The sequence below is a fragment of the Eptatretus burgeri genome, chromosome 11, assembly GCF_056783735.1.
Source record: "Eptatretus burgeri isolate ZD-2024b chromosome 11, Ebu_testis_v1, whole genome shotgun sequence".
In the NCBI taxonomy this organism is placed as follows: Eukaryota; Metazoa; Chordata; class Myxini; order Myxiniformes; family Myxinidae; genus Eptatretus; species Eptatretus burgeri.
The window spans coordinates 38,302,294-38,329,043 of record NC_140971.1 but is presented as its reverse complement, the minus strand read 5'-3'; positions in this window follow the sequence as shown (position 1 = coordinate 38,329,043).

Here is a 26,750-nt window from a genome sequence, read left to right as displayed (position 1 = left end):
AGGAAAATTTGAGGGCTAGGCCCAAATTTATAATGGACACCAACACGGGTGACGGGAATCATGGTTTCTAGAACCAATAGTTTAAAGTGACAGGCATTTTGGAAAGCCCCGGGGTAGTTTAAAGTGTAATAAATGATAGGGTAGTTGGGGAATGTGCCCCTTCGCACCATCCATCCCTTCGCTCTCAGTTGGCCGCTGGACTCACTGTGGAGAAGACTGCTGAATTATGTGGGAGGCCATTCAGAGGCTTTGTTGGGCCTCGAGGCAGGACGCTAGTTTGTTCCCAATTCCCCTCCAAAAATTCAGTCAGACATGGAATGTTAGCCAGATAGGTTAGCCGGCCAAAGACGATAAAGGGGGTTAAGAGAGACGAAATTATAAAAGAAAAAGAAAAAAAAAAGGGGGGCTAAATTTGTTTTATGTTGCAAATTAAGGGAGTGGGTATGGACAGAGACGGGCAAAGGCGATAGGTTGGGGGAGACAGTAGGTTAGGTCCGAGCCCGCCTTCAGAGCGGCCGGCACCACCGCACTCCCTCCAGACCCACAAGGAACGACACCAGAGGCTGGCCAGCTTCACCTGCCGGCCTGTTGTGCTGGATTGCCTGTTCCGCATGGCCTTGCCTGGCCATGACTTGTTTGCCTGCCTCTGCCATAACCCCATGCCTGCTACCCTATTTTGCATTTACTCCTGTGTCATCATCCATCTCCATGTGCGCCAGGATCACCAGTGTTTTCAAGGACTGCCCTGCAGGCAGCCACACAGCGGGGACTGCGTCTTGCAGCCCGTGCACCATTCTTGCCTCCATCCAGTCCATTTTTTTGTGCTTTTGCATCCGCTGCATCTTCCATCCAGTTAATTTCAGGGAGGAGCCAGGGACTGCATAGGGCAGCTGGCTACCTTCCTGTTCTTGCACAGAGGAGCCAGAGACTGCTGTGGGACGGCATATGACATGTCGGGTTAGGGTGAGTTTCCTCGAGCAGCTGAAAACTGAAAAGGAAAAAAGAAAAAGAAAAAGAAAAAAAAGAAGGTTCAGTGACCAAAGGAGGGACCTTTTGAGCAGGCCCTGAAGACATCTGACCTTCAGCTGCGGAGCACTCACCCTCACATAACTGTTGACATTGCTATGCCTTCTTTCCCACAGATGCCAGGTCCTGGGCCATGGTTAGTGCAAATAGATAAGGGATCCGTAGGTAAAACGTACTAGGGGAGAACTTACACATGCTGGTCACATGAAAATTTGACGACTCAGGACGAGTCTGTAAAAAGGGGAGGGGGAAGTGTTACAAATTTTGAAACCTATTGCGCACAACATTCAGGTCCTTTAGATTAGTTATATCAGTAAGTATGTGGGTTTTAGATAGCTCCCTTTCCCTTGTCTAATGGGTAAATAAACGTTCATGCGCTGTGATTTATCTTTATAGTTAGGATTTCCCTTTATTAGAAAACCTCATCTTCCACAACGACAGCAACAAAATGACCGTTGCATTGCAGCAGTGCTGCAGAGAAGGAGAACAGCCCCAGGATTCCCCGCGACCCGAGTGGGGGGAGGGGTCAGGCCGGCGGAGACGCATAAAAGGAGAGCGGAGGAAAGAGGAAAAAAAGAGCGGAGGAACGGAAGAGTTCAAGAGCTCTGGAGGAAAGAGCATTTCCCAGACCTGGACATCCCGTCTTGCTGGAGCGCTCGTCCGAGGGAGCCTGTCTAGCCGGTCGTGGTCAACGCCGTCCTTCTCCTCCTCACCACAACCGAGAGCTCGAGGAACGCCAGTTCCCGCAGCAACCGCAAGGGTCGCCCACCGGTGTCTGGGTTCGTCTCGCCTCCCACCGGACCGACCAACTTGAAGACCGCATGAGGCAGACAGGTCCAAGTTAGACCCTGGTTTTCAGCCCGCCTGTCCCTCCGAGCTGAAGGTCCTAATAAAGACCATTCGTCCGATCCTTTGGGTGTGTGTGTGTGTGTTTGTCCATGTGCCCGTCTGATAAGTAGTGAAATGTATGTGTTTTTGCCTGTATTTACGTGCTTAATAATAATAATAATCGGTTTAGCTCTGCTTCTTACGTGCTTCCCCTCATTTCCCCATTACTATTCAATAAATATCCCCATTTGTTGAATGTTTGAGCTCGTTCGTGTCTGTTCCTTCATTGGCTGAGCATGCTGCGTGTTTGAGAATTAGTAAAAGCTGTTAAGCCGTAAGGGGACATTTGGACCGACGGTTGTTGGCGATTAAACCGCTCGGATCGCACACGGAACGAGCGCTAGGGTGGTTCACAATATAATGGTAGAAGTAAAAGTTTTCCAAATTTTGCCAGATCACATTTTGCCTTGTTCCTATTGAGATTTTGAACATCTGTACCAAAAATTGAGCCAATAGGACACCAGTAAAGGGTGGCACACTTTTTCACAATTTTTATTGCTCAACCTAAGCTCTATGGACAGTTGCAGAACTTACTGAGTCATTGCTAACATCATGTCCCAAGCTCTTTGCTGTCACTATGAAGGATGCAGCAGCCTGATGATTGGATAGACCCTCTCTGTCTCATGTTGTTGTCAATGAAGCAACAAGTACTTCAGATGAGCCTCGCTTCTTTAATCCTGCATGTGAGATATGGCTGGGCTTGGAAGGCGTTGCCCTGTAAGCGAACTCTTCGTCTGAACCATCTTCAGAGGCTGTTGATGAATCTTGTCCAACTTCTTCCCTCAATCGAGATAGCGTGTGAGTACCTTGGATACACTTCTGTTTTGCCATTGTTTCTGCACTGTGTTCAGCTCTTGCGTTTCTCTCAGCTTCTCTTGCCCTCTTTCTCTTATCCTTCCCTTGCTGAACCTTGTCTACACATCCAAAAGAGCATGACATCCGGTCTTCTCTTTGGTGCCTTAGAAATTGTCTTCTTCGGGGATCTTCAGGTCGAATATGTTTGCTGCAGCAATATCGAAGAGGTCCTGAAGATCCCCCAGCCAAGTTTCACGACGTAAAAGAGCTCCATCCGTCTCTCTGTTTTTCTCTTTTATTAGTTTCTTGTACTCCGCATACAGCTTCTTGATCTTTTTTCGAAGATTGGCATCCGTCATTCTCGGTAAACTGGCTCTCTCCCATATCTTCTTTACTTCATCCATTGTTGCTGTTGTGGCCTTTGAAAATGCCTTCCCCTCTTCAATATGATAAAGGAGGTGGAGTAGCACTTGCTCCTTTGAGGGAAGGCGAGCTCCTAAAATGGAAGGTAGAGGGGGCTTCTCGAGCAAGTTACATTTCTTTCTTGATGCCATTATTCCTGAAAATAGAAAAAAAACGTCAACATTGTGAAAAAGTGTGCCACCCCTAAATGTGCAACAATTGACTCCATTTTTGGTAGAGATGCTTACAATGCCAATTGGAACAAGACAAAAAGCGATCTGGCAAAATTTTGTGAAAACAAATTTTGTGAAACACCCTAACGAGCACACTAAGCGCATCGTTTCGTACGAGTTCCGTCGAGGGTGAATTTCCCCGGTAGATTCCCCGTGTGGATACTTAGGTGTATAGAAATTTGGCTATTCACCCTATTCCACGTGGGTGACCTGTTGGCGATCTTCGGTCCAGTCATGACCTGTCGGCTCCGGACTTCTCCGGAGTGACGACCTAAATTCCGGGCGATCGGTCGTGCAGACTCTGTAGCTCCATCTTGCGGTCGTGCTCGCGGCCGACATCCGGCCCCGCAACATTATATCCGCATGACTTTATGGATTCATTTGAGAAGTTTAAAGAAACACAACTTCCTTCAAGGGAAAGTTTATATGGCAAATTTAATAAAACTCATATTTCCAATGGAGATTATACACAAGCTAAAAAGGTTTAGGAGACATTTAATACAAAGAATCTTGGAGAATATCATGATTTGTATCTTAAAACTGATGTATTGTTATTGGCTGATGTGTTTGAAACTTTCACAACAGTCTGTCATAATAAAAATTCTTATAGATTAGATTCTGGTCACTATTACACAGCCCTGGATTTGGCTTGGAGTGCGATGCTAAATATGACAAAACAAAATTTGGAATTAATCAGTGATATAGATATGCTTTTAATGATAGAGGAGGCTAAAAGAGGAGGAATATCGCAAGTATGTTCCAAGAGATATGTGAAAGCAAATAACAAATATCTTCCTGATTATAATAAGAATGAGGACAACTCTTACCTGATGTATTATGATGGTAACAATTTGTATGGGTGGGCTATGTCTCAATCTTTACCTTATGGAAAACTTAAATGGGTTAAAGAAAAACATTATGAAAAAGTTTTACAAGACATTGTTGTCTCTCAAAAATAATTGGATGAAGCTGAAGTTGGATATTATTTTGAGGTTGATTTAAAATATCCAGAAGAACTTCATCACAAACATAAAGACCTACCTTCTGCCCCTGATAAAGTCCAAGAAAAGAATGGTTAAGTGATTACCAACAGTCATTTAATATAAAAGTTAAATCTCCAGAAAAACGACTTACTACATTAAATGATAAAGAAAGTTATGTTTTGTATCAAAGGAACTTGAGACAATATTTATCTGCTGGATTGAGAGTGAAGAAAATTCATCGGATTTTGAAATTTAAACAAAGTCATTAGTTAAAGAAGTATATTGATTTTAATACAAAAGGAGAACAGAAGCAAAAACAGATTTTGAGGACTTTCATAAAGTAATGAATAATGCTGTATTTGGAAAGACTATGGAAAATGTTAGGAATCGACAAAACATAAGACTTATTACATCTTGGAAACAGGCTTCAAAGTTAATTAATAGACGAAATTTTGAACAAGCGGAGGTGTTTCAGAGAACTTTTGTGCTATTCATTTGAAAAGAAAGAGTATTGAAATGGATAAACCTATTTATATAGGAACATCAATTCTTGACTTGTCAAAGTCGTTAATGTATGACTATTACTATAATAATTTAAAATCAAAGTATAAGGATAATGTGTCATTGTTATATCTGGATACAGATAGATTAATATTAGAAATTGAGACAAGTCATGCATATGAGGATATGATTGATAATATTGATATATATGATACAAGTAATTATAAGTCAGGTGATGTTTTGTTTTCACAAAGAATAAAAAGGTTATTGGAATGTTTAAAGATGAATTGGGTGGGAAGGTCATGAGTGCATTTATAGGATTGAGATCAAAGTCTTATGCTTTTACGTATATTTATAATAACATTGAAAGGTGTGATAAGAAGCTAAAGGGAATAAACAAAAATATAATCAAGGAAACAATAAACTTTAAACATTATTACAACTGTTTAACCTTAAAGAAGAAAGAGTGCAGAAAAATGAATACAATAAGAAGTTATAAACATCAATTATATACAGAAGAGATAAATAAGAAAGCATTAGGAGCTTTTGATGATAAAATATATATTTTTGAGAATGGAATCAATAGTCTGCCTTGTGGTTTTAAGTATGTGTTAAGATATTAGGTTGGGAATTTTAACAGGCTACTGCCTTCTTTTTACTGATTTATAAATGATAGAATCAAGCAATAACCAAACCAAAGAGTGGAGATGGAACCAGCCTTGGTATTTAAATGGGAAACATAAAGAATGTGAGAAATATCAAATAAGTATTATTGAAGAAATAACTGCTGTAAAAGTAGATAAAACAAATAAGTGGATAAATTTAACGACAAATAATTTGGAGTATGTAAAGAAAAAAAAAAAATATATATATCCTTGAATGGACTGAAAACTTTGATGGTTATCAATTGAACAATGGAAAAACAATTTACTACAATCTCAAAATGATATGTGGCTCGGGACGTGGTCAAACAAGAGCATTAAGAGAAGTTTATCATTTAATTGCTGCTCAACAAAGACATAAGCCAAGAACCAAGTTCCAAAGTAATCTTTGTGAATATACTCGATGGTGATGAATGTAATAGGAAAATTAATTTATTCCCTAAAGTAGAACATGGACAAATATTCATTGGTTCGCTCTTTGAATGGAATTAAAATATAAAAGGAAAGAAGTGCTTTAATCAGCAAGTCTCAATTTAACATTTGCTTGTATGGGAGGGGGAGGAAATCAGTCTCCTATTTTAGACTTTTGGGGCTTGAGTCAGTCTCAATTTTACATTTGCTTGTGTGGGAGGGGGAGGAAATCAGTCTCCCATTTTATATTTGCTTGTGTGGGAGGGAGAGGAAATCAGTCTCCTATTTTACATTATGTGTGTATGGGAGGGAAGGGAATCAGTCTCAATTTTACATTTGCTTTTATGGGAGGGGAAGGAAATCAGTCTCCTATTTTGGGCTTTTGGGGCTTGAGTCAGAAAGTTTTCCCTTTTCCCCCATTCATTTGAATGGCTGCCTCAGCAACCCCATTTATCCTCTACTGTCCCCATTTGGTGAAGTGATGATGTCCTCAGACAGACAGCCTCCTTTCCCCCCTCCCACCACCCCATGTGACAGATTCCAAATGATTTGGAATGTTGTCTGTGGTCTCTTTCATATGGTAGGTTCCCATCATGTACAGCCTTTTTTTGGGCTGCTGGTCGCATCATTGGTTAGGGGTGTGGCTATGCCGCTGATGCAGTGCCCCTATTACCAGTACACACTGGTGCTCATTTCACCGACCTCGGAAGGATGACAGGCTGAGTCAACCCCCTGGTGTTAATTCAGCGGCCAACGGGGCTCGAACTCAGGGCCCGAGAATCCCAAGCCACCACCCTCACCGCGAAGTCAATGCCAGGCTACATGGTATCTACCAGGGGTGTGTCCGGTTACAAAGCAGCTAGCTAGCGCTTGTCAAACCAGCTGTTCCTTATCAACGGTTTTGAATGGAATGTTTGCTTGAGTGCTTAAGCCACTTGGTGAGCGCTCCACAAGAAACTTGGTAGCTGAACACACCCCCTGGGGTAGTGAACATTGGCTTCAATAAAGTCAGATGGGTACGATGCAAAGTCCCCCACTCCCAGGACACCACACGTCAAGGATGTGCTCTGCATGAGATGCGGCAATGTGGTATAGGTTGTATATTTATTCTTTAGAAGATTCAATGCTTGTTAAGTAAGAAAATGACAAAAAGCTGATTTACTAAATACATTATGCCACCAAAAGCATTTGGGACAGTAAGAAAACATGTGGAGCTTGTTCATTCATAACAGTTTATTCGATTTTTAATGGGGCTTCACTGTCACTAACGCTCAGTACCAGATCTTGGTAAATACCAGTTGTAATATCTCCACTTTAAAGCATTGGCAAGTTCAATAGTGGATCGTGGTCTGTTGGTTGTGGCCCTTATAGTGTAGTAGATTGTAGAAAAATCGTGCAAATTATGATACAAGCATCAAATTTGACATTTCTGTTCTGCAGGGCTTTCTGATCACATCTCCCTGATGGGCCATTTGAAAATCCAAGATGGCCGCCAAGTTAGCCTCCCGAAGTTGACTTTTTGCTTAGAAGTCTGAAGATTGGTGTGCACAACGGAGGTAAGAGAGTCCACAGTTCCAGTTCTGGAGTCTGGTGCTGGACATGAAGCTCACCATATTCACCCTGATCCGCTCATTCAGAGAAGGAGACTTCAACCTATACCGTGAAGCACTTTCAGAACTGGCGCCTTACTTTTTGCGAATAACAATGTCAACTATGCGCGATGGATCCCAGTTCACCTCCGAGATATGACATCGCTTAAGCAACAACATCCAGATGTGGCCAGGGAGTTTCACAAAGGGAACTTCGTTATCCACAAGTCTAGAAGAGAATTCTCTGCCCTGGCAATTCACCAAGCCCACGAGAAAAATAATGCAGTCATCAAAGGTGACGGAGGAACAATTTGGTTGACAGAAGACCCAGTAGCACTTCATAGGTGGATGGTCGCTGGACCTGAAGTGAGTCGTCTCGTAGCTGAATACGAGGCCATGTCTGGTATGAAAAATGCAACCAACAACAGCAGACACCATGAGCAGATACTGAGTGCCCAGAAATCTTTCTTTGAAAAGGTGAAAGCACTCTGCAGTAATGCAGGGAATGGGCAACCCATTCCAAGAAGAATCAGCCGACCTACTGGTACTAGACATGAAGAACATTGCAGACCAAACTCTAGCTGAAATGGTAGCGACACATCACCAGCGGGGCAAAGAGCAGTTCCATTCATTCATGGAGGGGCTACAGAATGAAGGTGAATGTCCTTTCTATCATCCAATCAAGAAAAACATTGTTTCTTTCTTCAAACAAGAGCAAGCTGGGGGAAGTTCTAAGGAGAAAGTCCTGAAAGACGACTGTCAGCTGTTCTCACGACTGTTCATCTCATGCCAGAACAGGCAGTGTAACTTGCAAGAATTCTTCAAGCATGAGAATCAGTCACACCCTGCATCTCGCAGTGACAGCGGCAAGCTTCATACATGTCAGAAGTCACAGCTGCCTGAAATTCAGGAAGCGCAAGTGAACATCCCAGACAGAGAACCAAGGGGAGATGCAGTCATCATTGATGGCTCAGCACTTATCAATGTCCTACCTCCACGCACTTCAAAGATATTTGATGACTATGCTAAAGAAGACATCATCCCAAAGGTGGAATCCTATGGTGCCAGGTACGAGAAGGTGGACGTAGTGTTTGATGTGTACAAGAAGTCAAGTCTGAAGTCCGAGGCAAGGTCGAAGAGGGGGCAAGGAATCTGAAGAAGAGTGACAAAAACCAGTAAGACCCCCAAGTAACTGGAGAAGCTTTCTTTGAGATGACAGCAACAAGACAGCTGTTTCACTTCCTTGTGGAAAAGATGTGTGAAGCACAGACGACAAGCACACTCATTGTCACAAAAGGAGAAGATGCCTTTAGCAACACAAGGAAGTCACTGGATGCTGTGTCTCCATGTTGTCATGAAGAAGCTGCCACTCGAATATTTGTACACGCCAGGTATGCAACGACGGATGGTAGCAAGTCCATTATCATTAAGGCTAATGACACGGACGTACTAGTCATAGCAATATCTGCACTGCCATCCTTACAGGAACTATGTCTTGAGAACATGTGGATTGCCTTTGGCCACGAAGCCAAGGCACGATGGATTTCAGTCCATGAGGTAGTTTCTGCAATAGGGCCTGAGAAAGCTAGAGGGATCCCATACATCCATGTGTTCATTGGATGTGACGTCGTGTCTGCCTTCCGCGGTAAAGGGAAGAAAACTGCATGTCAGACTTGGAACGTCTTTCATGATGTTTCTGAACCATTCACCAATCTCAGTCAGCATCCAACATTGATTCGTGATCTTGACCTGCAGAGGCTGGAGAGATTCGTTGTCCTCATGTATGACAGATCAAGCGCAGCCACTGGTGTGGATGGAGCAAGACTGGATCTCTTTGCCCGCAAGCAGAGGCCGTACAACTCAATTCCACCAACACAGGCAGCCCTCAGAGAGCATGCAAAGCATGTGGCCTATCAGGCTGGGATCATCTGGGGCCAGCGACCAACTCCAGTCCAGACACAAGCAGTCCCACTGAATGGGGATGGACACAGAAAGGAGAGACGTGGCAGATATGTTGGACAACACTACCCCCTATTGCAGCCAGTTGTCAGGAACTGACCAAGTGTTCCTGTAAGAAAGGTTGCAACCGGAGATGCAAGTGCTTTCAGTCAGGGCTCCCCTGTACAGTACTCTGCAGCTGCATATGTGGACAGTAGCAGCTGGAGGAACATTTGCATGGTATGCATAACTTTGAACATTTACTAGCCAGGGCCCGGTTGCAGAAAGGCCTTAGCTTCAAATGACAATCATTAAAGTGGTGCAAAATCAGAAAAGTGTGCATCAGGGGCTTTAAAAACAGGAAAATCCACTCCAGCAGGCTTGAAAACATAGGAATCCAGGCCTAGATCATGCAAATCGGACAACTACAAATACTTCTAAGCAAAAAGTCAACTTTGGGAGGCTAACTTGGCGGCTATCTTGAAAAATGGCCGCAATCTTGGATTTTCAAATGGCCAACCAGGCACATTTGATTAGAATCCCCTGGAGAACAAATGTGCCAAATTTGATGCTTGTATCATTTGCACGATCCTCTCAAAAATTGCTGTTATCTCCCCCACTATTAGGCGACGTTACAGACATCTCAGTGTGGTTCGGTTGGGTCTACGAGAAGTGGCTCTTGGCTGGCCACTGCAGATTTTCAACACAGTTGTCCTCAATCCAGTTTCTAAAAGACAGCAGTATGGTACTTTGATGCATCGTCATACTCGTAGATGGTAAGGACCCTCAATATAGTGATACAGGTGGTGGACAAAAATGGAAACACCTGGGTAAATGAGGAACACCAAGCAACGGCTTCCACACAGGTGTGGCCCATGTGTTAACAAAGCAATTAACATCCCAGCATGCTTCGGGTCATGCACAAAAATTCAGCACAGGCCTGGTGGCCTATAATTATGACTAGCATGGCTGCAGGAGGAGACCCCCCCAATGTTCCCATCCACAAAGCACGTGTGGTCGCCCAATGGTTTAATGAGAATGACAATGATGTTATTCATATGCCATGGTCTTCTCAGTCAACAGATATTAACCCAATCGAGCATTTATGGGTTAGTTTGGAATGAGGCCCGGGACAGCGTTTTCCACCTCCAACAAACAGGTGTGAGTTGATTGACTTTCTCGTGAAAGAATGGTGCCACATCCCTCCTGCAGAACTCCAGATGCTGGTGGACTCTATGCCACGGTGCATAGAGGCTGCACTAACCGCACGTGGTGGCCCATTGCCCTACTAAGCGACTTTACATTGGTGTTACCATCTTTTAGCTCGTCTGTTCGAAGAACAGAGAGCAATAGCGATACCCCCGGCGTGAGCGTCAGCGTGAAATGTTAAAGTTTTTGGTGCAAGTTATTTTTTCCTTTCTGATGTTTTTATCTACCACACTATTTTTTATACACCCAATATATATATATATATATATATATATATATATATATATATATATATATATATATATATATATATATATATATATATATATATATATATATATATATATATATATATATATATATATATATATCGGGGCGTATTATGTGATACCGGTCGTCTGTCCGTCCGTCCGTCTGTCCGCACTCAAACTCCCAAAGTTTTCAACTTTCACGTTTCATATTTGGTACATAGGAACAGACTGTGGAGACGGTGTGTCGCGACATACGTTCGTCATCTAAAGTGGTTGCCATGGCAGCCAGGATGCTGTTTTCCATCCGTTCCTGTCTGCAATCTAACTCCCAAAGTTTTCAACTTTCACGTTTCATATTTGGTACATAGGTACAGACTGTGGAGAAGGTGTGTCGCGATATACGTTCGTCATCTAAATTGGTTGCCATGGCAACCTGGATGCTGTTTTCCATCCGTTCCTGTCTGCAATCTAACTCCCAAAGTTTTCGACTTTCACGTTTCATATTTGGTACATAGGTACAGACTGGAGACGTGTGTTGCGACATACGTTCGTCATCTAAAGAGGTTGCCATGGCAACCAGGATGCTGTTTTCCATGTCGTAGCACAATTCTGCATATACATTCTTGTTCGGGTGTATATTGTGCTCACTTGCGCTTGTTACTGATTACAATATACGAATACATATATAGCTTTAAAATGATTTGGATCAGACTTCACTGCAATGCGTTATAAAAATATTAATTATTAGACTAGTCTTTTAAAAACGATAAATGTATAAACAGGCGAGTATTGGGTGGCTTTGACACCAACTCTGGTTTTTGTGTCCACTACCTGAACGTGAAAGCTGGTCGTGCAGCATTGTTTAAAATAGCACAATAAGTTGACTTTATAAAGCACATGGTATTTTGCAATGTGGGGAAAAATGTGCAAATTCAGGTTGTGAGGGGTCTTTTCAATTGTTTGGGTGCTGCCCAAAGCTTTGGCTTTGTTCAGAATATTATTTAATGAATTAATCAGAGGTCCATGCTCTTTTCAGATTTTCTGGGCATATTACGACTCTGTGAGAAACGTTTTTCGGCTGGAACAAATCCTGGATAGGTCAACACTGATGCAAGAGATTTGACTCACAGTCCTACATACATATATATATATATATATATATATATATATATATATATATATATATATATATATATATATATATATATATATATCGTATACGTGTGTGTGTGTGTGTTTGTGTGTGTGTGTGTGTGTGTGTGTGTGTGTGTGTGTGTGTGTGTGTGTGTGTGTGTGTGTGTGTGTGTGTGTGTGTGTGTGTGTGTGTGTGTGTGTGTGTGTGTGTGTGTGTGTGTGTGTGTGTATATATATATATATCGGGGAGTATTATGTGATACCGGTCTAAGCAAAAACACACACACACACACACACACACACACACACACACACACACACACACACACACACACACACACACACACACACGATAACTCACCTGCTCCCCACTAATGACTCTTTGGGATATTTAATGTCCACCAACAACCCGTGCTGGTCTATGGCCGATCTTCTGATTTAATGTGCCCATCCAATGGAGGGAACACATAATGATGCCTCACCCACATGTGAAACACCAGGATGACTGTTTGTAGCTGGGTCGAGATTCAAAACCAGGTTTGCCAACTCAGAGGTGAATGCACATACCCCGAGGCCATCCTGCCCTCCCTTTGTTAAATATAGTGTGCACTGAATGGGGAAGGTAGCGAAGGGTGACAATGTCTGATGATCACTGTTGGTACAAATAAAATGCATGTACATTGCCAAAAGAAAAAGGTTACATGATACTATTCTCCTCTGACACAAAACTTCTATTGTAATCAAGTCAAATACTGAATTGTTACCTCTGCCAACGAAAATGGACAGAAGTTATGTTTTCACCAATGGCTGTTTGTCTGTTGGTTTGTCTGTGAGAAGGATATCTCAGAATGTTGTGAATGGATTCGGATGAAATTGGGCGGACATGTTGGGTGTGTGCAAGGACGAATTGATTCGATTTTGGTAAAGATCTGGATCCGAGAATGTTTTAAGTGATTTTTCACCATTGAGAAATGGGGCAAAATTTTTTTTTAAAGCATAGCATAATATCTCAAAAAGTTGAGGACGGATTCAGACGAATCTTCGTGGACAGGTTAGGTGTGTGACAATGAAGAAGTGATTCCATTTTGGTGAAGATCCGGATCCGGATATGAGAAGTTGTTAATTGTTTAAAAAGTGATTCTTCACCATTGAGAGATGGGGCCAAAAACGATATTCAAAACGTCGTGGACGAGTTATAACAAAACTTGGTGGATGAGTTTGTTCGGCGACAAGTGCAAGCCGATTCATTTTTTGGTGAAGATCAAGATCCATGTCTGGGATATCAGCAGGATACAAAACGTAAACTGTTCAGCCTGGTGGAGATATATGCTCTACTGAATGCCATTCTCGTTTCCTTTTGCTTCACAAATGAGATAGAAAACATTATTCTGCTCTCAGATTTGTGCATCAAACTGATGTCAGATATGAAAATGTTCTGAACGTTGCTTTCTTGTTTGGGAACATGATCCTGACATGAATGAAATGAAAATGAGTAGAAACTCTTGCTTCATTTGATGTTATTTAGTTGTTTTTTTGTTTTCTTACCTTGCCTCTTTGCCTCCTGCCGAGCTCAGGACAACACTGAACACCTTCCCCACCACTCCTCCTCCGACCTACTGATTAGTGCATCGTCCATGCTATAGCTTAAAAGATTGCTTTTCTTTTCTTTTTAGCTCTTCTGATTGAATCTCTGAAGTAAATAACAAATCGTCAAATGAGAAAAAATTATTTTGTTTGACAATATATAGCTAAATGTTGGTCATAAGCCAGCTCAGCAGCCAAGACAATGAAATTAAATTGATTTAATGTCGTGAAAATAGTCCCCAAACGACATATAACATTGGGGAATCTGGATGTACAAAGGATTAGCCAAAATAAAAATCAGGCATTGACAGCCGTTTCCCAATCACAAGTATCGTGGAGAGTCATCACTAGAGTGGCAGTTAGTGAGTGGAGCTGCCGAAGCGATATGAATTTAATGTTGAAGCTCACAAACCCTTTTGTGGATGCATTTTCCTCACAATTGATGTTTAACACACAATGCCTGCTATATGCAGAGTGGGTTTTTAAAAAAAAAAATTAAAACATTTTGCGCAGTTGTAATATGAAACCACAAATCAAGTGTAAATGACACAAAGGCAGAAAACTCACCAGACAGAAAATTCATCCTTGTCTGCGTTTGAAAGCACTTCAGGGGAGCTGGAGCTCGAACGCTCGTCATTAAATGGTGCAACACTGAACGCTGCGTGGTCGGAGCTGCCGCATGGCAAGCTGTGAGTTCCTGCTGTTTCTCCACAACATTATAGGGGATCACGGAGGGGCAAGACATGGTGTTATATGCACAGAGTTCCTCCATACAAACAAAAATGGTCGAGATTTTAAAAAGCCACACCTGATCAGAGTGCAAAAGATCTACTAACATGGCGTTCCAGTTTGTAATTAATTACAGTGACAAAAGTGGAGATTAACGCTTCGGTCCACTGCGTGCTCTAAATGTAAACAACGATATGCGATTAATAAAGCACACTTGTGGAGGGTAAAAATTCATCTGAGGATGTTTAACTCTTACAATTTACAAACCGTTTAACATCGTATGAATTGCTTATAAAACAGTAGTCTCGTAAAAATAAAAAAACCGCTGTGTGCATCAATAGTGACTTATATTTTATAAATATGACAAAATACAAACATCATGGGCTATCTGTGACCAATATAAATCATATATATGTATATATGTATATAAATATGTATATATGTATATAAATATATATATGTATATGTATGTATATATATATATATATATATATATATATATATATATATATATATATATATATATATATATATATATATATATATATATTGTTGCGAATTCGCACCCGCCGGCGTGCGGACGGCCACGTAACTCGGATCGCGGCACGTCGCCCACCGGACGGACAATTCATTTGTGACCCTCTCGGACCAACGCCAGGAGCTAGTCACGGGTGGGGGTTTAACCTCACCACGATCGTGCCAATTGCCCACCCGCGCAGGATAGGGTCGCTCGCCAAATTCGATCTACCTAAGTACCTGCGCGAATGGTCGACCGGGTGATCGCACCTCGCCGCAGGTCGACTCCGGATACGGGCCGCTTGGGCGGCCCGTTCCGTGCTATCGGGATAACCGAGCGGTGTTATCGCCGACCTGGACGGTTCAGATTAATTACGGGGCATATTAAGCCCACTACGAACCCTTTACGTGAAGCAGGATGGAGGGTCAATAAAGAAAAGACGAAGCGAAACGGGAAAACAGTTCACACAATGCACATTTATTACGCGACACACGGAAAGCACACATATACAGCCAAACAGTCAAAATGCACATATAGCAGTTAAAACAAAAGAAACAATGACGCAGAGTTACTATCGAATACGTGTACACACGGCAACACTTATACAGTTCTACTTTACAGACGGTGCCAACACACATTTAATCAAAAGCAAAGGAAAGAAGCCACCCTTATAGACAAGGGGGCAGACAGGCCTGGAGGCCAATATGTGCGCATGACCTGGAGGAGCGGCCAGGTCCGCGAGACCGGGGGGGTCCGACCCGCGTCCTCGTGACGCGTTGGCGGACAAGCCGCAGATGTGGCCGCGTGGCTGTGCCCCGACTCCGTGCTCCTTGGTGGGTTTCGTTGGCACGACATTTGGAGTGGGGTGGGAACGAGGCCCCTTTTTGCACTATCTCAGCGTGGGGGAAAGGTGGAATTGTTGATGCCCTGGGGGGGAGAATGGCTGGCTAGCTTGGGTCCGGCGACGAGCGATCTCACACCGCAACCTCGTCAACGACTGCCGTCCTTCTCGCCTCGGACCCGAGCTCCTTTTCCTCTTCCCGCAACTCTCCTCAGGCGACTGCAGAACCCAACTCGATGCCACACCGATGACTTCGCCACCCGACTCCACTCTCTGCCACACCGATGACTCGACTCACTCTCCCCTGCCGACACACACTACCACTGCCACACTCTGCCACGATTCGCCTTGCGCTCGCTGTTTTATAGGCCGGAAGGAGAAAACAATATGCAACTATCCGGATCAGGATGACCTCGAGGGCGGAGCAACGCTCGCCAATTGAACGGAGGAAAAGTGGGCGTGAACCTCCCCTGATCCTAGAATTTGCATATATCGATTTCACACAGACGCGCCTGGAGGCGGGGCCAAGCAGCTCCGCGCTTGCTAATTGGACGGATCAGAAGTGGGCGTGTAGCGTTCTTGGTCCGAATTCTCCCTCAGAAAGGCCGCTATTTGCGCTCGCGGCTCGGTGCGTATCGCTGAACGAGCCCAAGACAGCCCGACGCTCAGTGTTCACAGGTGGTGCGGGAATGGCCGTAGAAGGAGAGAGGTGAGAGTGGTGGAGGGTTTATCAGTGGTGGTTTGATGGTTATGGTGTCGTTTGGGAATGACGGTGATGCGATGTTTGTGGGATTGAGTTGTGAAGGTAAAGGTCGTGGCTGTTGGCGTTGTTGTTGTTGTCTGAGGGTTGGAGCGTGGTTGTAGTTGGTGACGATGGCTGGCATGGTGGTTAAGGTGGTTGTTGTGTGATGGCGGTTGAGACGTGGTTGGTTCAAAATAAAGATAGAACAGAAAAACGGCTATCTCAAAGCGTCGCAGCCCGAATGAATCATATAAATTCCCTCTAGACAACGGGTTTGGGGCTAACTACACATGTACTTAGAGATATCTCACCTACGGGCCCTTCCTGGTGTAATGTGAATTTCCACAGCCATAACACTATATATATATATATATATATATATATATATATATATATATATATATATATATATATATATATATATATATATATATATATATATATATATATATATATATGTACAGCTTTGGAAAAAAATAAGAGACCACTCCAAAAAAAATTTAAATCACCATCTCTACATGTATGGCAGCCATTCCATTGCAGTGTCTGTTGAATTCCAACACAGGCACACCTCATTCTACTTAGTGAGGTACTGATGAGGTGATCACCTGAACCGAATCTTATTGAACAAGGAAAAGTATAACAACCACTGCTGTGGTCATCACTATCCTCTTGCAATAGGATCAGCTGGATGGCAAAAACAGTGCTCGTAGTACCTCAAAAGTAATTGGATTCAAAAAAATAACTATTGACCATGCCAAAAGAGTTGAAAAGAAAAGTTTTGAGTGAGGAAAAGAAGGGTTCATTTCTGGCTTTACTGGCAGAGGGATACAGTGAGCATCACGTTGCTTCCATCCTTAAAATTTCAAAGACGGCCATTCATAAGAACAAGGTCAAGCAGCAGACATTGGGGACAACAATGCTACAGACTGGCAGAGGGCGAAAACATCTTTCCACTGACCGGGATGACCGCTAACTCATTCAAATGTCACTCAACAACCGTAGGATGACATCAACTGACCTACAAAAAGAATGGCAAACGGCAGCTGGGGTGAAGTGCATGGCGAGGACGGTTCGAAACAGGCTCCTAGGGCAGGGCTGAAGTCGTGTAAAGCAAGAAAAAGCCCTTCATCAATGAGAAGCAAAGAAGAGCCAGGCTGAGGTTTGCAAAATACTGTTGTGGTTACCAGATTCGCAAACCACCATTCAGGTCCCTTAGGTGAGGTATCTCGGTAAGTGCATGTGTAGTTAGGCCCAAACCCGTTGTCTAGTGGGAATACATGTCATTTATACGTGCTGCGACTCTTTAGGATAGCCGTTTTTCTTTCACTATCTTTATTTTGGACCAACCGCCATGATCACAACCACAACATCAACCACCAACCACAACCACCGCTTCACCACAACCGCCACGACCTTCCCGTCACACCTCGCCACCGTAGCATCGCCACCGTTCTTGCCCCGCTGTGGGTACCGGTGTTGGACTCATGCAGAACGCGCGTCGAACAGCGTGTACAAAATCACGGATTTTCTGCTTCAAAAACGGATCAAAAACGACACACGCCCACTTTTTGCCGTCCAATCGGTGAGCGAGGGGCGATTTGGCCCCACCTCCAGAACGATCGATATATGCAAATTTGTGGATCAAAAAGCCTTCACGCCCACTTTTTCTCGGGCCAATGGGGAGCGAGGTGAAAGGTCAAAGGGAGGGGGTCAAAGGCGAAGTTACGGGGGGATAAAAGGACGGTGTTCGTCAGTCAGAAAGAGTCGGAGTCAGCAAAAAGGGGTCGGAGAGTCAAGAAGAGGAGAGTCGGAAGCAGAGGGTCAAGACTTCGCGGGCGGTGGAGCTGCTCGTCGTGTGCGTTGGAGTCGGAACGGAGGGGACGGAGCGGTGGAAAGGCGGCGACACCAGACGAGGGGGTGCTCGCGTCGTGCAGGAAGCTGCACCCGAGGGAGGCCGACAGCGCGACCTGGCCGAGGTGGAGACGCTCGTCGCACATAATAAAGATCCTCTATACCCCGAGCATCAGCAACCCCCTCCTGTTTCCCCCCCGCGCTGAGATAGTGCGACCAAGGGGGCCCCGTTCCCACCCCCGACCAGACACCGTCCACGAGGCCCGCGGGTTGCGGGGCCATCGCCGCTCCGCGTCTCATCACCAGACGGGTAGGCCCGACCCGGTCTCGGCCTCAGGCCGCCTCATTCTTGGGGATTTTCTTTCCTTGGTTTTGGGTATGTGTTGTCGGCGCCGTCTGTGAAGTAGAATTGTATAAGTGTTGCCGTGTGCTCGGTAGTCGGTATTAGCTCTGCACTGTGTTTTCACTTTTATGTTTGCTTTTTGTGTAAATGGAATTGTGTTTTCTTTTTTTGTGTGCATTTGGTGGAATTGTATTTGTGTGCTTTCCGTTCGTCGCGAATAAATGTGCTTTATTGTTGAACTGTTCTCCCGCTTCGCTTCGTCTTTTCCTCCATTGAATCCCCATCTTGCTTCACGTAAAGGGTTGGTAGTGGGCTGTATACGCCCGATAATTAATCGAACCGTCGAGGTCGACGATAACACCGCTCGGTTATTCTGATAGTACGGAACGGGTCGCTTAAGTGGCCCGTGTCCGAAGTCGACCTGCGGCGAGGTGCGATCGCCCGGTCTACCCTCCGCGTGGGTACTTAGGTAGTTCGAATTTGGCGAGCAACCCTATCCCACGCGGGGGCTGATTGGCTCGATCGCGGTGAGACCGAAAGGTCCACCCGTGACTGGTTCCCGGCGTTAGTCCGAGAGGGTCACGACTGGATTGTCCGTCCGGTGGGCGACGTGCCGCGATTCGAGTTACGTGGCCGTCGCACGCCGGCGGGCGCGAAGACCGCAACACTGGTGTCAGGAGTGGGATACAAATTCATCGCCCTCCTCGCGGCACTGGTATCGGAGAACAGGAAAACGGGCTCTCCTGTCTCCGGCTAAATTTACGGGAATCGGTCCAGGGGTGAGAGAAGCGACCCCGATTCCCTCCAAATTACGAGCGAGCAAATTAACCCTTCACGAGAAGCAAGATGGCGTCTCAAGGCGAGCGGGAGCCGGGGGTATTAGAAATGTATATGTGTAATAATGTAGAGTCCATGGTCCAGGATGGAATCCCCGAGCAGGAAATGTTGATTGTGCAGGAACACGGACTCGCCCAACTGAACCCAGGGCCCGAGGTGGGTGCGGCAGCGGCCGCGGTGTACGACACCTCCACCCCCCCTCTCCACCAAGACCCTTCCCCAACCCTTGCCGAAACGGCTCAGCTGAGTGCATCCAACATGGCCCAGCTATGCGCCATGCTGGCGGCAATGAACAAACAAATGAATGAAGTGAAAACGACGATGGATACAAATACAAATGAAATGAAAAACGAAATGAAAGGCATGAACAAACAAATGAACGAAAAGATGGATACAAATACAAATGAAGTGAAAACGACGATGGATGCGAATACACAGCAAATGAGAAAAGAAATGAAAGAACTACGGGGTGAGACGCAGAACATGGGCCGATGCCTGCAGGCGGGCATGAAGGCCGTGACCAGGGAGCTGGGAATGGCGACTCCACGTGTGGGAGCAAACGAGCTGGGTGGGGGTGCAACGGCTGACAGGCCCGCGGTGGAGGCGGGTGAAAAATAATTCGTGGAACGTGTTGGGCGAGGGTCGTGACGATGACCGAAAGGGAAAAATTAAATGGGGAGACCAAAACGTGTGAGACGAGACACGAGGTGACGACAACAGAAATAATAGTTGAGACAAGGGAGGTAAAGGGTGAAGAGTTGGCAGAGACACGGGAGATGGGAACGATAGAGGGAAGACTACACGATGAAGACGGGGTAAGTGACGCGCACACACACACGGAGGTAGTGGAGGACAATGGGGGTGAGCTCGCGGAGCGTGTGGGGACCCGGTGCGAGCAGCTGGATGACCTCCTCCAGGAACAAGGGGAGGGAGTATGCCCCCTTGAGGCGAGTCACGACCAGGTGAGTTCGGTCGTGCTTTGCGAGGTTGAGGGGACGAGTGCTGTGGACAGGTGCACGGAGAGCTTGAGGGGTATAGAGGCCCCGGAGACCCTTGTGGGGACACGAATCCCCAGTGTGGTTGTCCCTGTGTGTGTGGTGCAAGGTGTGAGTGCGTCCCCGTGTGTGGAGGCGACCCCGTGTGTGAGTGGTGTGGTGGCGATGGTGCTGGAGTGCGTGCTTCCCAGCACGCCGTGTTTGGATGAGGCACCGTGTGTGGATGAGGAACCGTGTGTGGAAGAGGCCGTGTGTGTGAGTGAAACGGCCAGTATGAGTGAGGAACCGCGGGTGAGTGCCCCCGCGTGTATGAGTGAGGGACGTTGTGTGGAAGAGACCGCGTGTGTGTGTCGCCGTGTGTATGAGTGAGGTACCGCGGGTGAGTGCCCCCGCGTGTATGAGTGAGGCACGGTGTGTGGATGAGGCACAGCGGTTGAGTGCCCTCGCGTGTGTGGGTGAGGCACCGCGGGTGAGTGCCCCCGCGCGAGTGAATAGAGCACCACGTGTGAGTAGTATGGTTTGTGTGAGTAGTGAGGCACGCGTGAGTGAACGGCCGTGTGCAAGGTCGCTGTGTGCCAGGGAGACCGTGTGTGTGAGAGAGCGGTATGTAAGGGAGATGTCGGTTGGCATGCGGGAGCACGCAGTCGCGTCTCCCGGTGTGAATGTGATGGAGTGGACTGTGTGCGTCGTAACACGCAGGTGTGCGTGGGTTGAATGGCGACGACGAAGGCGACATGAGAAGAAAGAAAGCCGAGTAGCGGCTGTAGTTGTTTCGAGGACCGTGCCGGGTTCACCCAGCAGTGAGCACGCGGTTCGTGCTGTGCAACGCACGAGACCGCCACGTGCTCGCTTGCGAGAGTGAAGTCCCGGTCCGGAAACGCACGCGGTGGATTTGCCGATCCCGCGGACGGACAAAGTTAGGCAGGTAAATGGATTTGGACCGGACGGGTTCTCCACGCGATCGTGTGTGTTAAGCTCCAACGGGCAAAGCACATGTGTTCGCGTGGGAAACCCCTCGAGACGTGTGGCTTGTTTTTTTTTTTTATATGCGCACGGTGACGTCATGGCTGCACGTGGGGTTGGAATCCGGCAGGAGGGGTATCTCTGCCGGATGGTCCCGTCCAAGGAGGGACGAGGAACACGTGCAGCTGCATGACGTCACGGGCAGGTGCAAAGCGCGCGAGCTCTGAGTTGCCGCGCAGGTGCTGCGCATGAAAAAAAAAAAAAGAAAGCCAAGCCTCACTTTCGGGTGCAAAGGATTCCTGGGCAAGGGGTGAAAGACCCCCTTACCTGGGCACAGGATGGAAACTAGTTAGGGGGAAGGGTTAGCTTAGTTAGACCGACTTCATGGGGCAGGGGTAAGTCCTCATGGAGTCCGTGGAATGGATTAGTTAGAGGGATTGTAGCCAGATTTAGGTTGGGAAATAAAATGAATTTTTTGAGTTAGGAGACAGTGACTGACAGTGAGTGTGTCGAGGGGACGTAGTTTAGCTACGTAGTGTTAAAAGGAACGTGCTATAGTTTAAGGGACGACGTGGGAGCACGAGTTAGTTAGGGGAGGTAGTTAGAAGGATGGCAGAGTTCAGTGGTGTGTGTGTTGAAGAGTTGGTGAGTTGTGAGGCATGTGCTTGGTGAGTGAGTGAGGCCAGCGGGTCTGTGTGTGTGGAGTGAATGGGGAATGCATGGTGCGATGAGTGATTGGGGGGAGGAGTGACTCCCGCCCAAGGGACCCCGGGGTCAGTGTAGAGTGAGTTAGCTGGGTTAGTCAAATTGAAAAATGGAGGTCGTTTTGTTGTTGGTGGGAAAGTAGGCTCGAGACCCATTTGGAGGGGTGCAGGAGCCCTGTTGACGGGCTTGGGAGCGTGGCTGCGAAAGGTGAGTATCGCTGAGTGGGTACCCCGGGCACCAGGCTAGTCGGCCGCGGTAGGCCATGGGCCCATGTGGGGCCGGGATAGCGTAGTGGGCACGGGTGCGCCTGCTTGGTGCGGGGGCCCGGGGCGCCATTAGCCGCGTGGGCAGTGTTGTGGGCACGGGTGACCCTCGGAAAGGGGCCCGGGAGGCCGGCCTGCCACGTGTGCATTTCAGGGGAGGTGCCATGGGGGCACTCCCGGTGTTAGGGAGCTGGTAGGCTCGGAGGCAGTGTAGTGCCGGGGGTGCCATAGCGGGAGAATCGGCAGAAGGTCGTGCCTGCCAAAGGGAGCCACGTGTCCCAGCCAGGAGACCGTGTGAGGGCACGGAGAGAAAATTGGGGGGCGAGGCCCGAAATTGTGAGGACACCAACACAGGCGACGGGAATCTGGGTTGTTAGAACCAATAGTTTAAGCGAGAGGCGCTTGTTGAAAGCCCCGGGGTAGTTTAACAGTTAAATGGTTAGGGTAGATTAGGAGATGTACCCCTCCGCACCATCCATCCCCTCGCTCTCGTTGTGGGCCGCTGGACCCACTTTGGGTTAGATCGCCGAACTCTGGGGAGGCCATTCTGAGGCTTCGTTGGGCCTCGACACAGGACGTTAGCTCTCCCTTGTTCCCCTCCGGGAAGGGAACGTAGGGGTTGGGAGTAGGCTAGGTGACAGGATAGGTTAGCCGAACAAGGACGATAAAGGGGGTTAGGGGACGATTTATAGAGGGGAAGTAAACATAAAAAAAAAAAAAAAAAATAAGTTGGGGCTAAATTGGGGTTTGACAAATTAAGGGAGTGGGTATGTACAGTGACAGGCAAAGGCGATAGGTTGGGAGGGAGACAGGTAGGTAGGTCCGAGCCCGCCTTCCAAGTGGCCAGCACCACCGCACTCCCTCCACCAACCTCCACTGAACGGCAAAGGCTGGCCAACTTCATCGGCTGGCCGTGTTTTTCTTCAAGGCAGAGGCTGGCCAGCTTCATCTGCAGCTGCTGTGCTGCAAGGCCTGTGCCGGCTGGATCGTCTGCTGGCTGGCTGTTTTTCTGCAAGGCCTGTGCCGGCCAGTTCATCTGCCGGCTGTGTTTGCCTGCAGCGGCCTTCTTCTTCTGCGGGCTGTGTTTGCCTGCTCACCTTTGCCATGCCATGCCCACTGCCCACGTTCTCCAGCCCCGTTCAATTTTTGCTTTGCCCCCCCTGTTCATTTCCATGTGCGCCAGGATCAAGGCAACAGTTTGCAAGCTGCGAGAACTGCCCTGTTGGCAGCTACAACACGGGCCTGCAGTGCAGCCCATGCACCGTTGTGGTTCATTGCATTCAGTTCAAACCGTTCATGCATTCATTCGTTGTGCTCATTGCGTGTGCCACTTGAGCTGGCACGGAGACTACGTTTGTGCGGCCCATGCACCGTTGTGGTTCACTGCATTCAGTTCAAACCGTGCATCCATCCATTCGTTGTGTTCATTGCGTGTGCCACTTGAGCTGGCACGGAGACTGCGTTTGTGCAGCCCATGCACCGTTGTGGTTCACTGCGTTCAGTTCAAAAGGGAAGGCCTTGGACTGCGTGTGAGCAGCCAGCCACGTTCCCTGTCACCTGCATTGTTTTGAGCCAGAGACTGCATGTGGGCAGCCTGGCTCCCTGCTAACTGCTTTCTTTTTGCAGAGTTCAGTGATCCTGGGCCATGGTTTAGTGTAAAATTTGTAAGTTAAGGTTAAGATGTACTGTACATATGAGTGCGCCCCGGCATGTATGTCTTAGCGCCGGCAATTTTATTTAAGTCGTCCGTGTGAGTGAGTTTGTTTAGGTAGTTACGCAGCCCTCAGGTTATTTATTTTGGGGACACGAATACCATGAATGTCGCACTCAGGGATCCGTAGGTAAAATGTACTAGGGGAAAACTACACATGATGGCACACGAAAATTTGACGACTCGGGACGAGTCTGTAAAAAGGGAAGGGGGTAGTGTTGTGGTTACCAGATTCGCAAACCACCATTCAGGTCCCTTAGGTGAGGTATCTCGGTAAGTGCATGTGTAGTTAGGCCCAAACCCGTTGTCTAGTGGGAATACATGTCATTTATACGTGCTGCGACTCTTTAGGATAGCCGTTTTTCTTTCACTATCTTTATTTTGGACCAACCGCCATGATCACAACCACAACATCAACCACCAACCACAACCACCGCTTCACCACAACCGCCACGACCTTCCCGTCACACCTCGCCACCGTAGCATCGCCACCGTTCTTGCCCCGCTGTGGGTACCGGTGTTGGACTCATGCAGAACGCGCGTCGAACAGCGTGTACAAAATCACGGATTTTCTGCTTCAAAAACGGATCAAAAACGACACACGCCCACTTTTTTGCCGTCCAATCGGTGAGCGAGGGGCGATTTGGCCCCACCTCCAGAACGATCGATATATGCAAATTTGTGGATCAAAAAGCCTTCACGCCCACTTTTTCTCGGGCCAATGGGGAGCGAGGTGAAAGGTCAAAGGGAGGGGGTCAAAGGCGAAGTTACGGGGGGGATAAAAGGACGGTGTTCGTCAGTCAGAAAGAGTCGGAGTCAGCAAAAAGGGGTCGGAGAGTCAAGAAGAGGAGAGTCGGAAGCAGAGGGTCAAGACTTCGCGGGCGGTGGAGCTGCTCGTCGTGTGCGTTGGAGTCGGAACGGAGGGGACGGAGCGGTGGAAAGGCGGCGACACCAGACGAGGGGGTGCTCGCGTCGTGCAGGAAGCTGCACCCGAGGGAGGCCGACAGCGCGACCTGGCCGAGGTGGAGACGCTCGTCGCACATAATAAAGATCCTCTATACCCCGAGCATCAGCAACCCCCTCCTGTTTCCCCCCGCGCTGAGATAGTGCGACCAAGGGGGCCCCGTTCCCACCCCCGACCAGACACCGTCCACGAGGCCCGCGGGTTGCGGGGCCATCGCCGCTCCGCGTCTCATCACCAGACGGGTAGGCCCGACCCGGTCTCGGCCTCAGGCCGCCTCATTCTTGGGGATTTTCTTTCCTTGGTTTTGGGTATGTGTTGTCGGCGCCGTCTGTGAAGTAGAATTGTATAAGTGTTGCCGTGTGCTCGGTAGTCGGTATTAGCTCTGCACTGTGTTTTCACTTTTATGTTTGCTTTTTGTGTAAATGGAATTGTGTTTTCTTTTTTTTGTGTGCATTTGGTGGAATTGTATTTGTGTGCTTTCCGTTCGTCGCGAATAAATGTGCTTTATTGTTGAACTGTTCTCCCGCTTCGCTTCGTCTTTTCCTCCATTGAATCCCCATCTTGCTTCACGTAAAGGGTTGGTAGTGGGCTGTATACGCCCGATAATTAATCGAACCGTCGAGGTCGACGATAACACCGCTCGGTTATTCTGATAGTACGGAACGGGTCGCTTAAGTGGCCCGTGTCCGAAGTCGACCTGCGGCGAGGTGCGATCGCCCGGTCTACCCTCCGCGTGGGTACTTAGGTAGTTCGAATTTGGCGAGCAACCCTATCCCACGCGGGGGCTGATTGGCTCGATCGCGGTGAGACCGAAAGGTCCACCCGTGACTGGTTCCCGGCGTTAGTCCGAGAGGGTCACGACTGGATTGTCCGTCCGGTGGGCGACGTGCCGCGATTCGAGTTACGTGGCCGTCGCACGCCGGCGGGCGCGAAGACCGCAACACTGGTGTCAGGAGTGGGATACAAATTCATCGCCCTCCTCGCGGCACTGGTATCGGAGAACAGGAAAACGGGCTCTCCTGTCTCCGGCTAAATTTACGGGAATCGGTCCAGGGGTGAGAGAAGCGACCCCCGATTCCCTCCAAATTACGAGCGAGCAAATTAACCCTTCACGAGAAGCAAGATGGCGTCTCAAGGCGAGCGGGAGCCGGGGGTATTAGAAATGTATATGTGTAATAATGTAGAGTCCATGGTCCAGGATGGAATCCCCGAGCAGGAAATGTTGATTGTGCAGGAACACGGACTCGCCCAACTGAACCCAGGGCCCGAGGTGGGTGCGGCAGCGGCCGCGGTGTACGACACCTCCCCCCCCCCTCTCCACCAAGACCCTTCCCCAACCCTTGCCGAAACGGCTCAGCTGAGTGCATCCAACATGGCCCAGCTATGCGCCATGCTGGCGGCAATGAACAAACAAATGAATGAAGTGAAAACGACGATGGATACAAATACAAATGAAATGAAAAACGAAATGAAAGGCATGAACAAACAAATGAACGAAAAGATGGATACAAATACAAATGAAGTGAAAACGACGATGGATGCGAATACACAGCAAATGAGAAAAGAAATGAAAGAACTACGGGGTGAGACGCAGAACATGGGCCGATGCCTGCAGGCGGGCATGAAGGCCGTGACCAGGGAGCTGGGAATGGCGACTCCACGTGTGGGAGCAAACGAGCT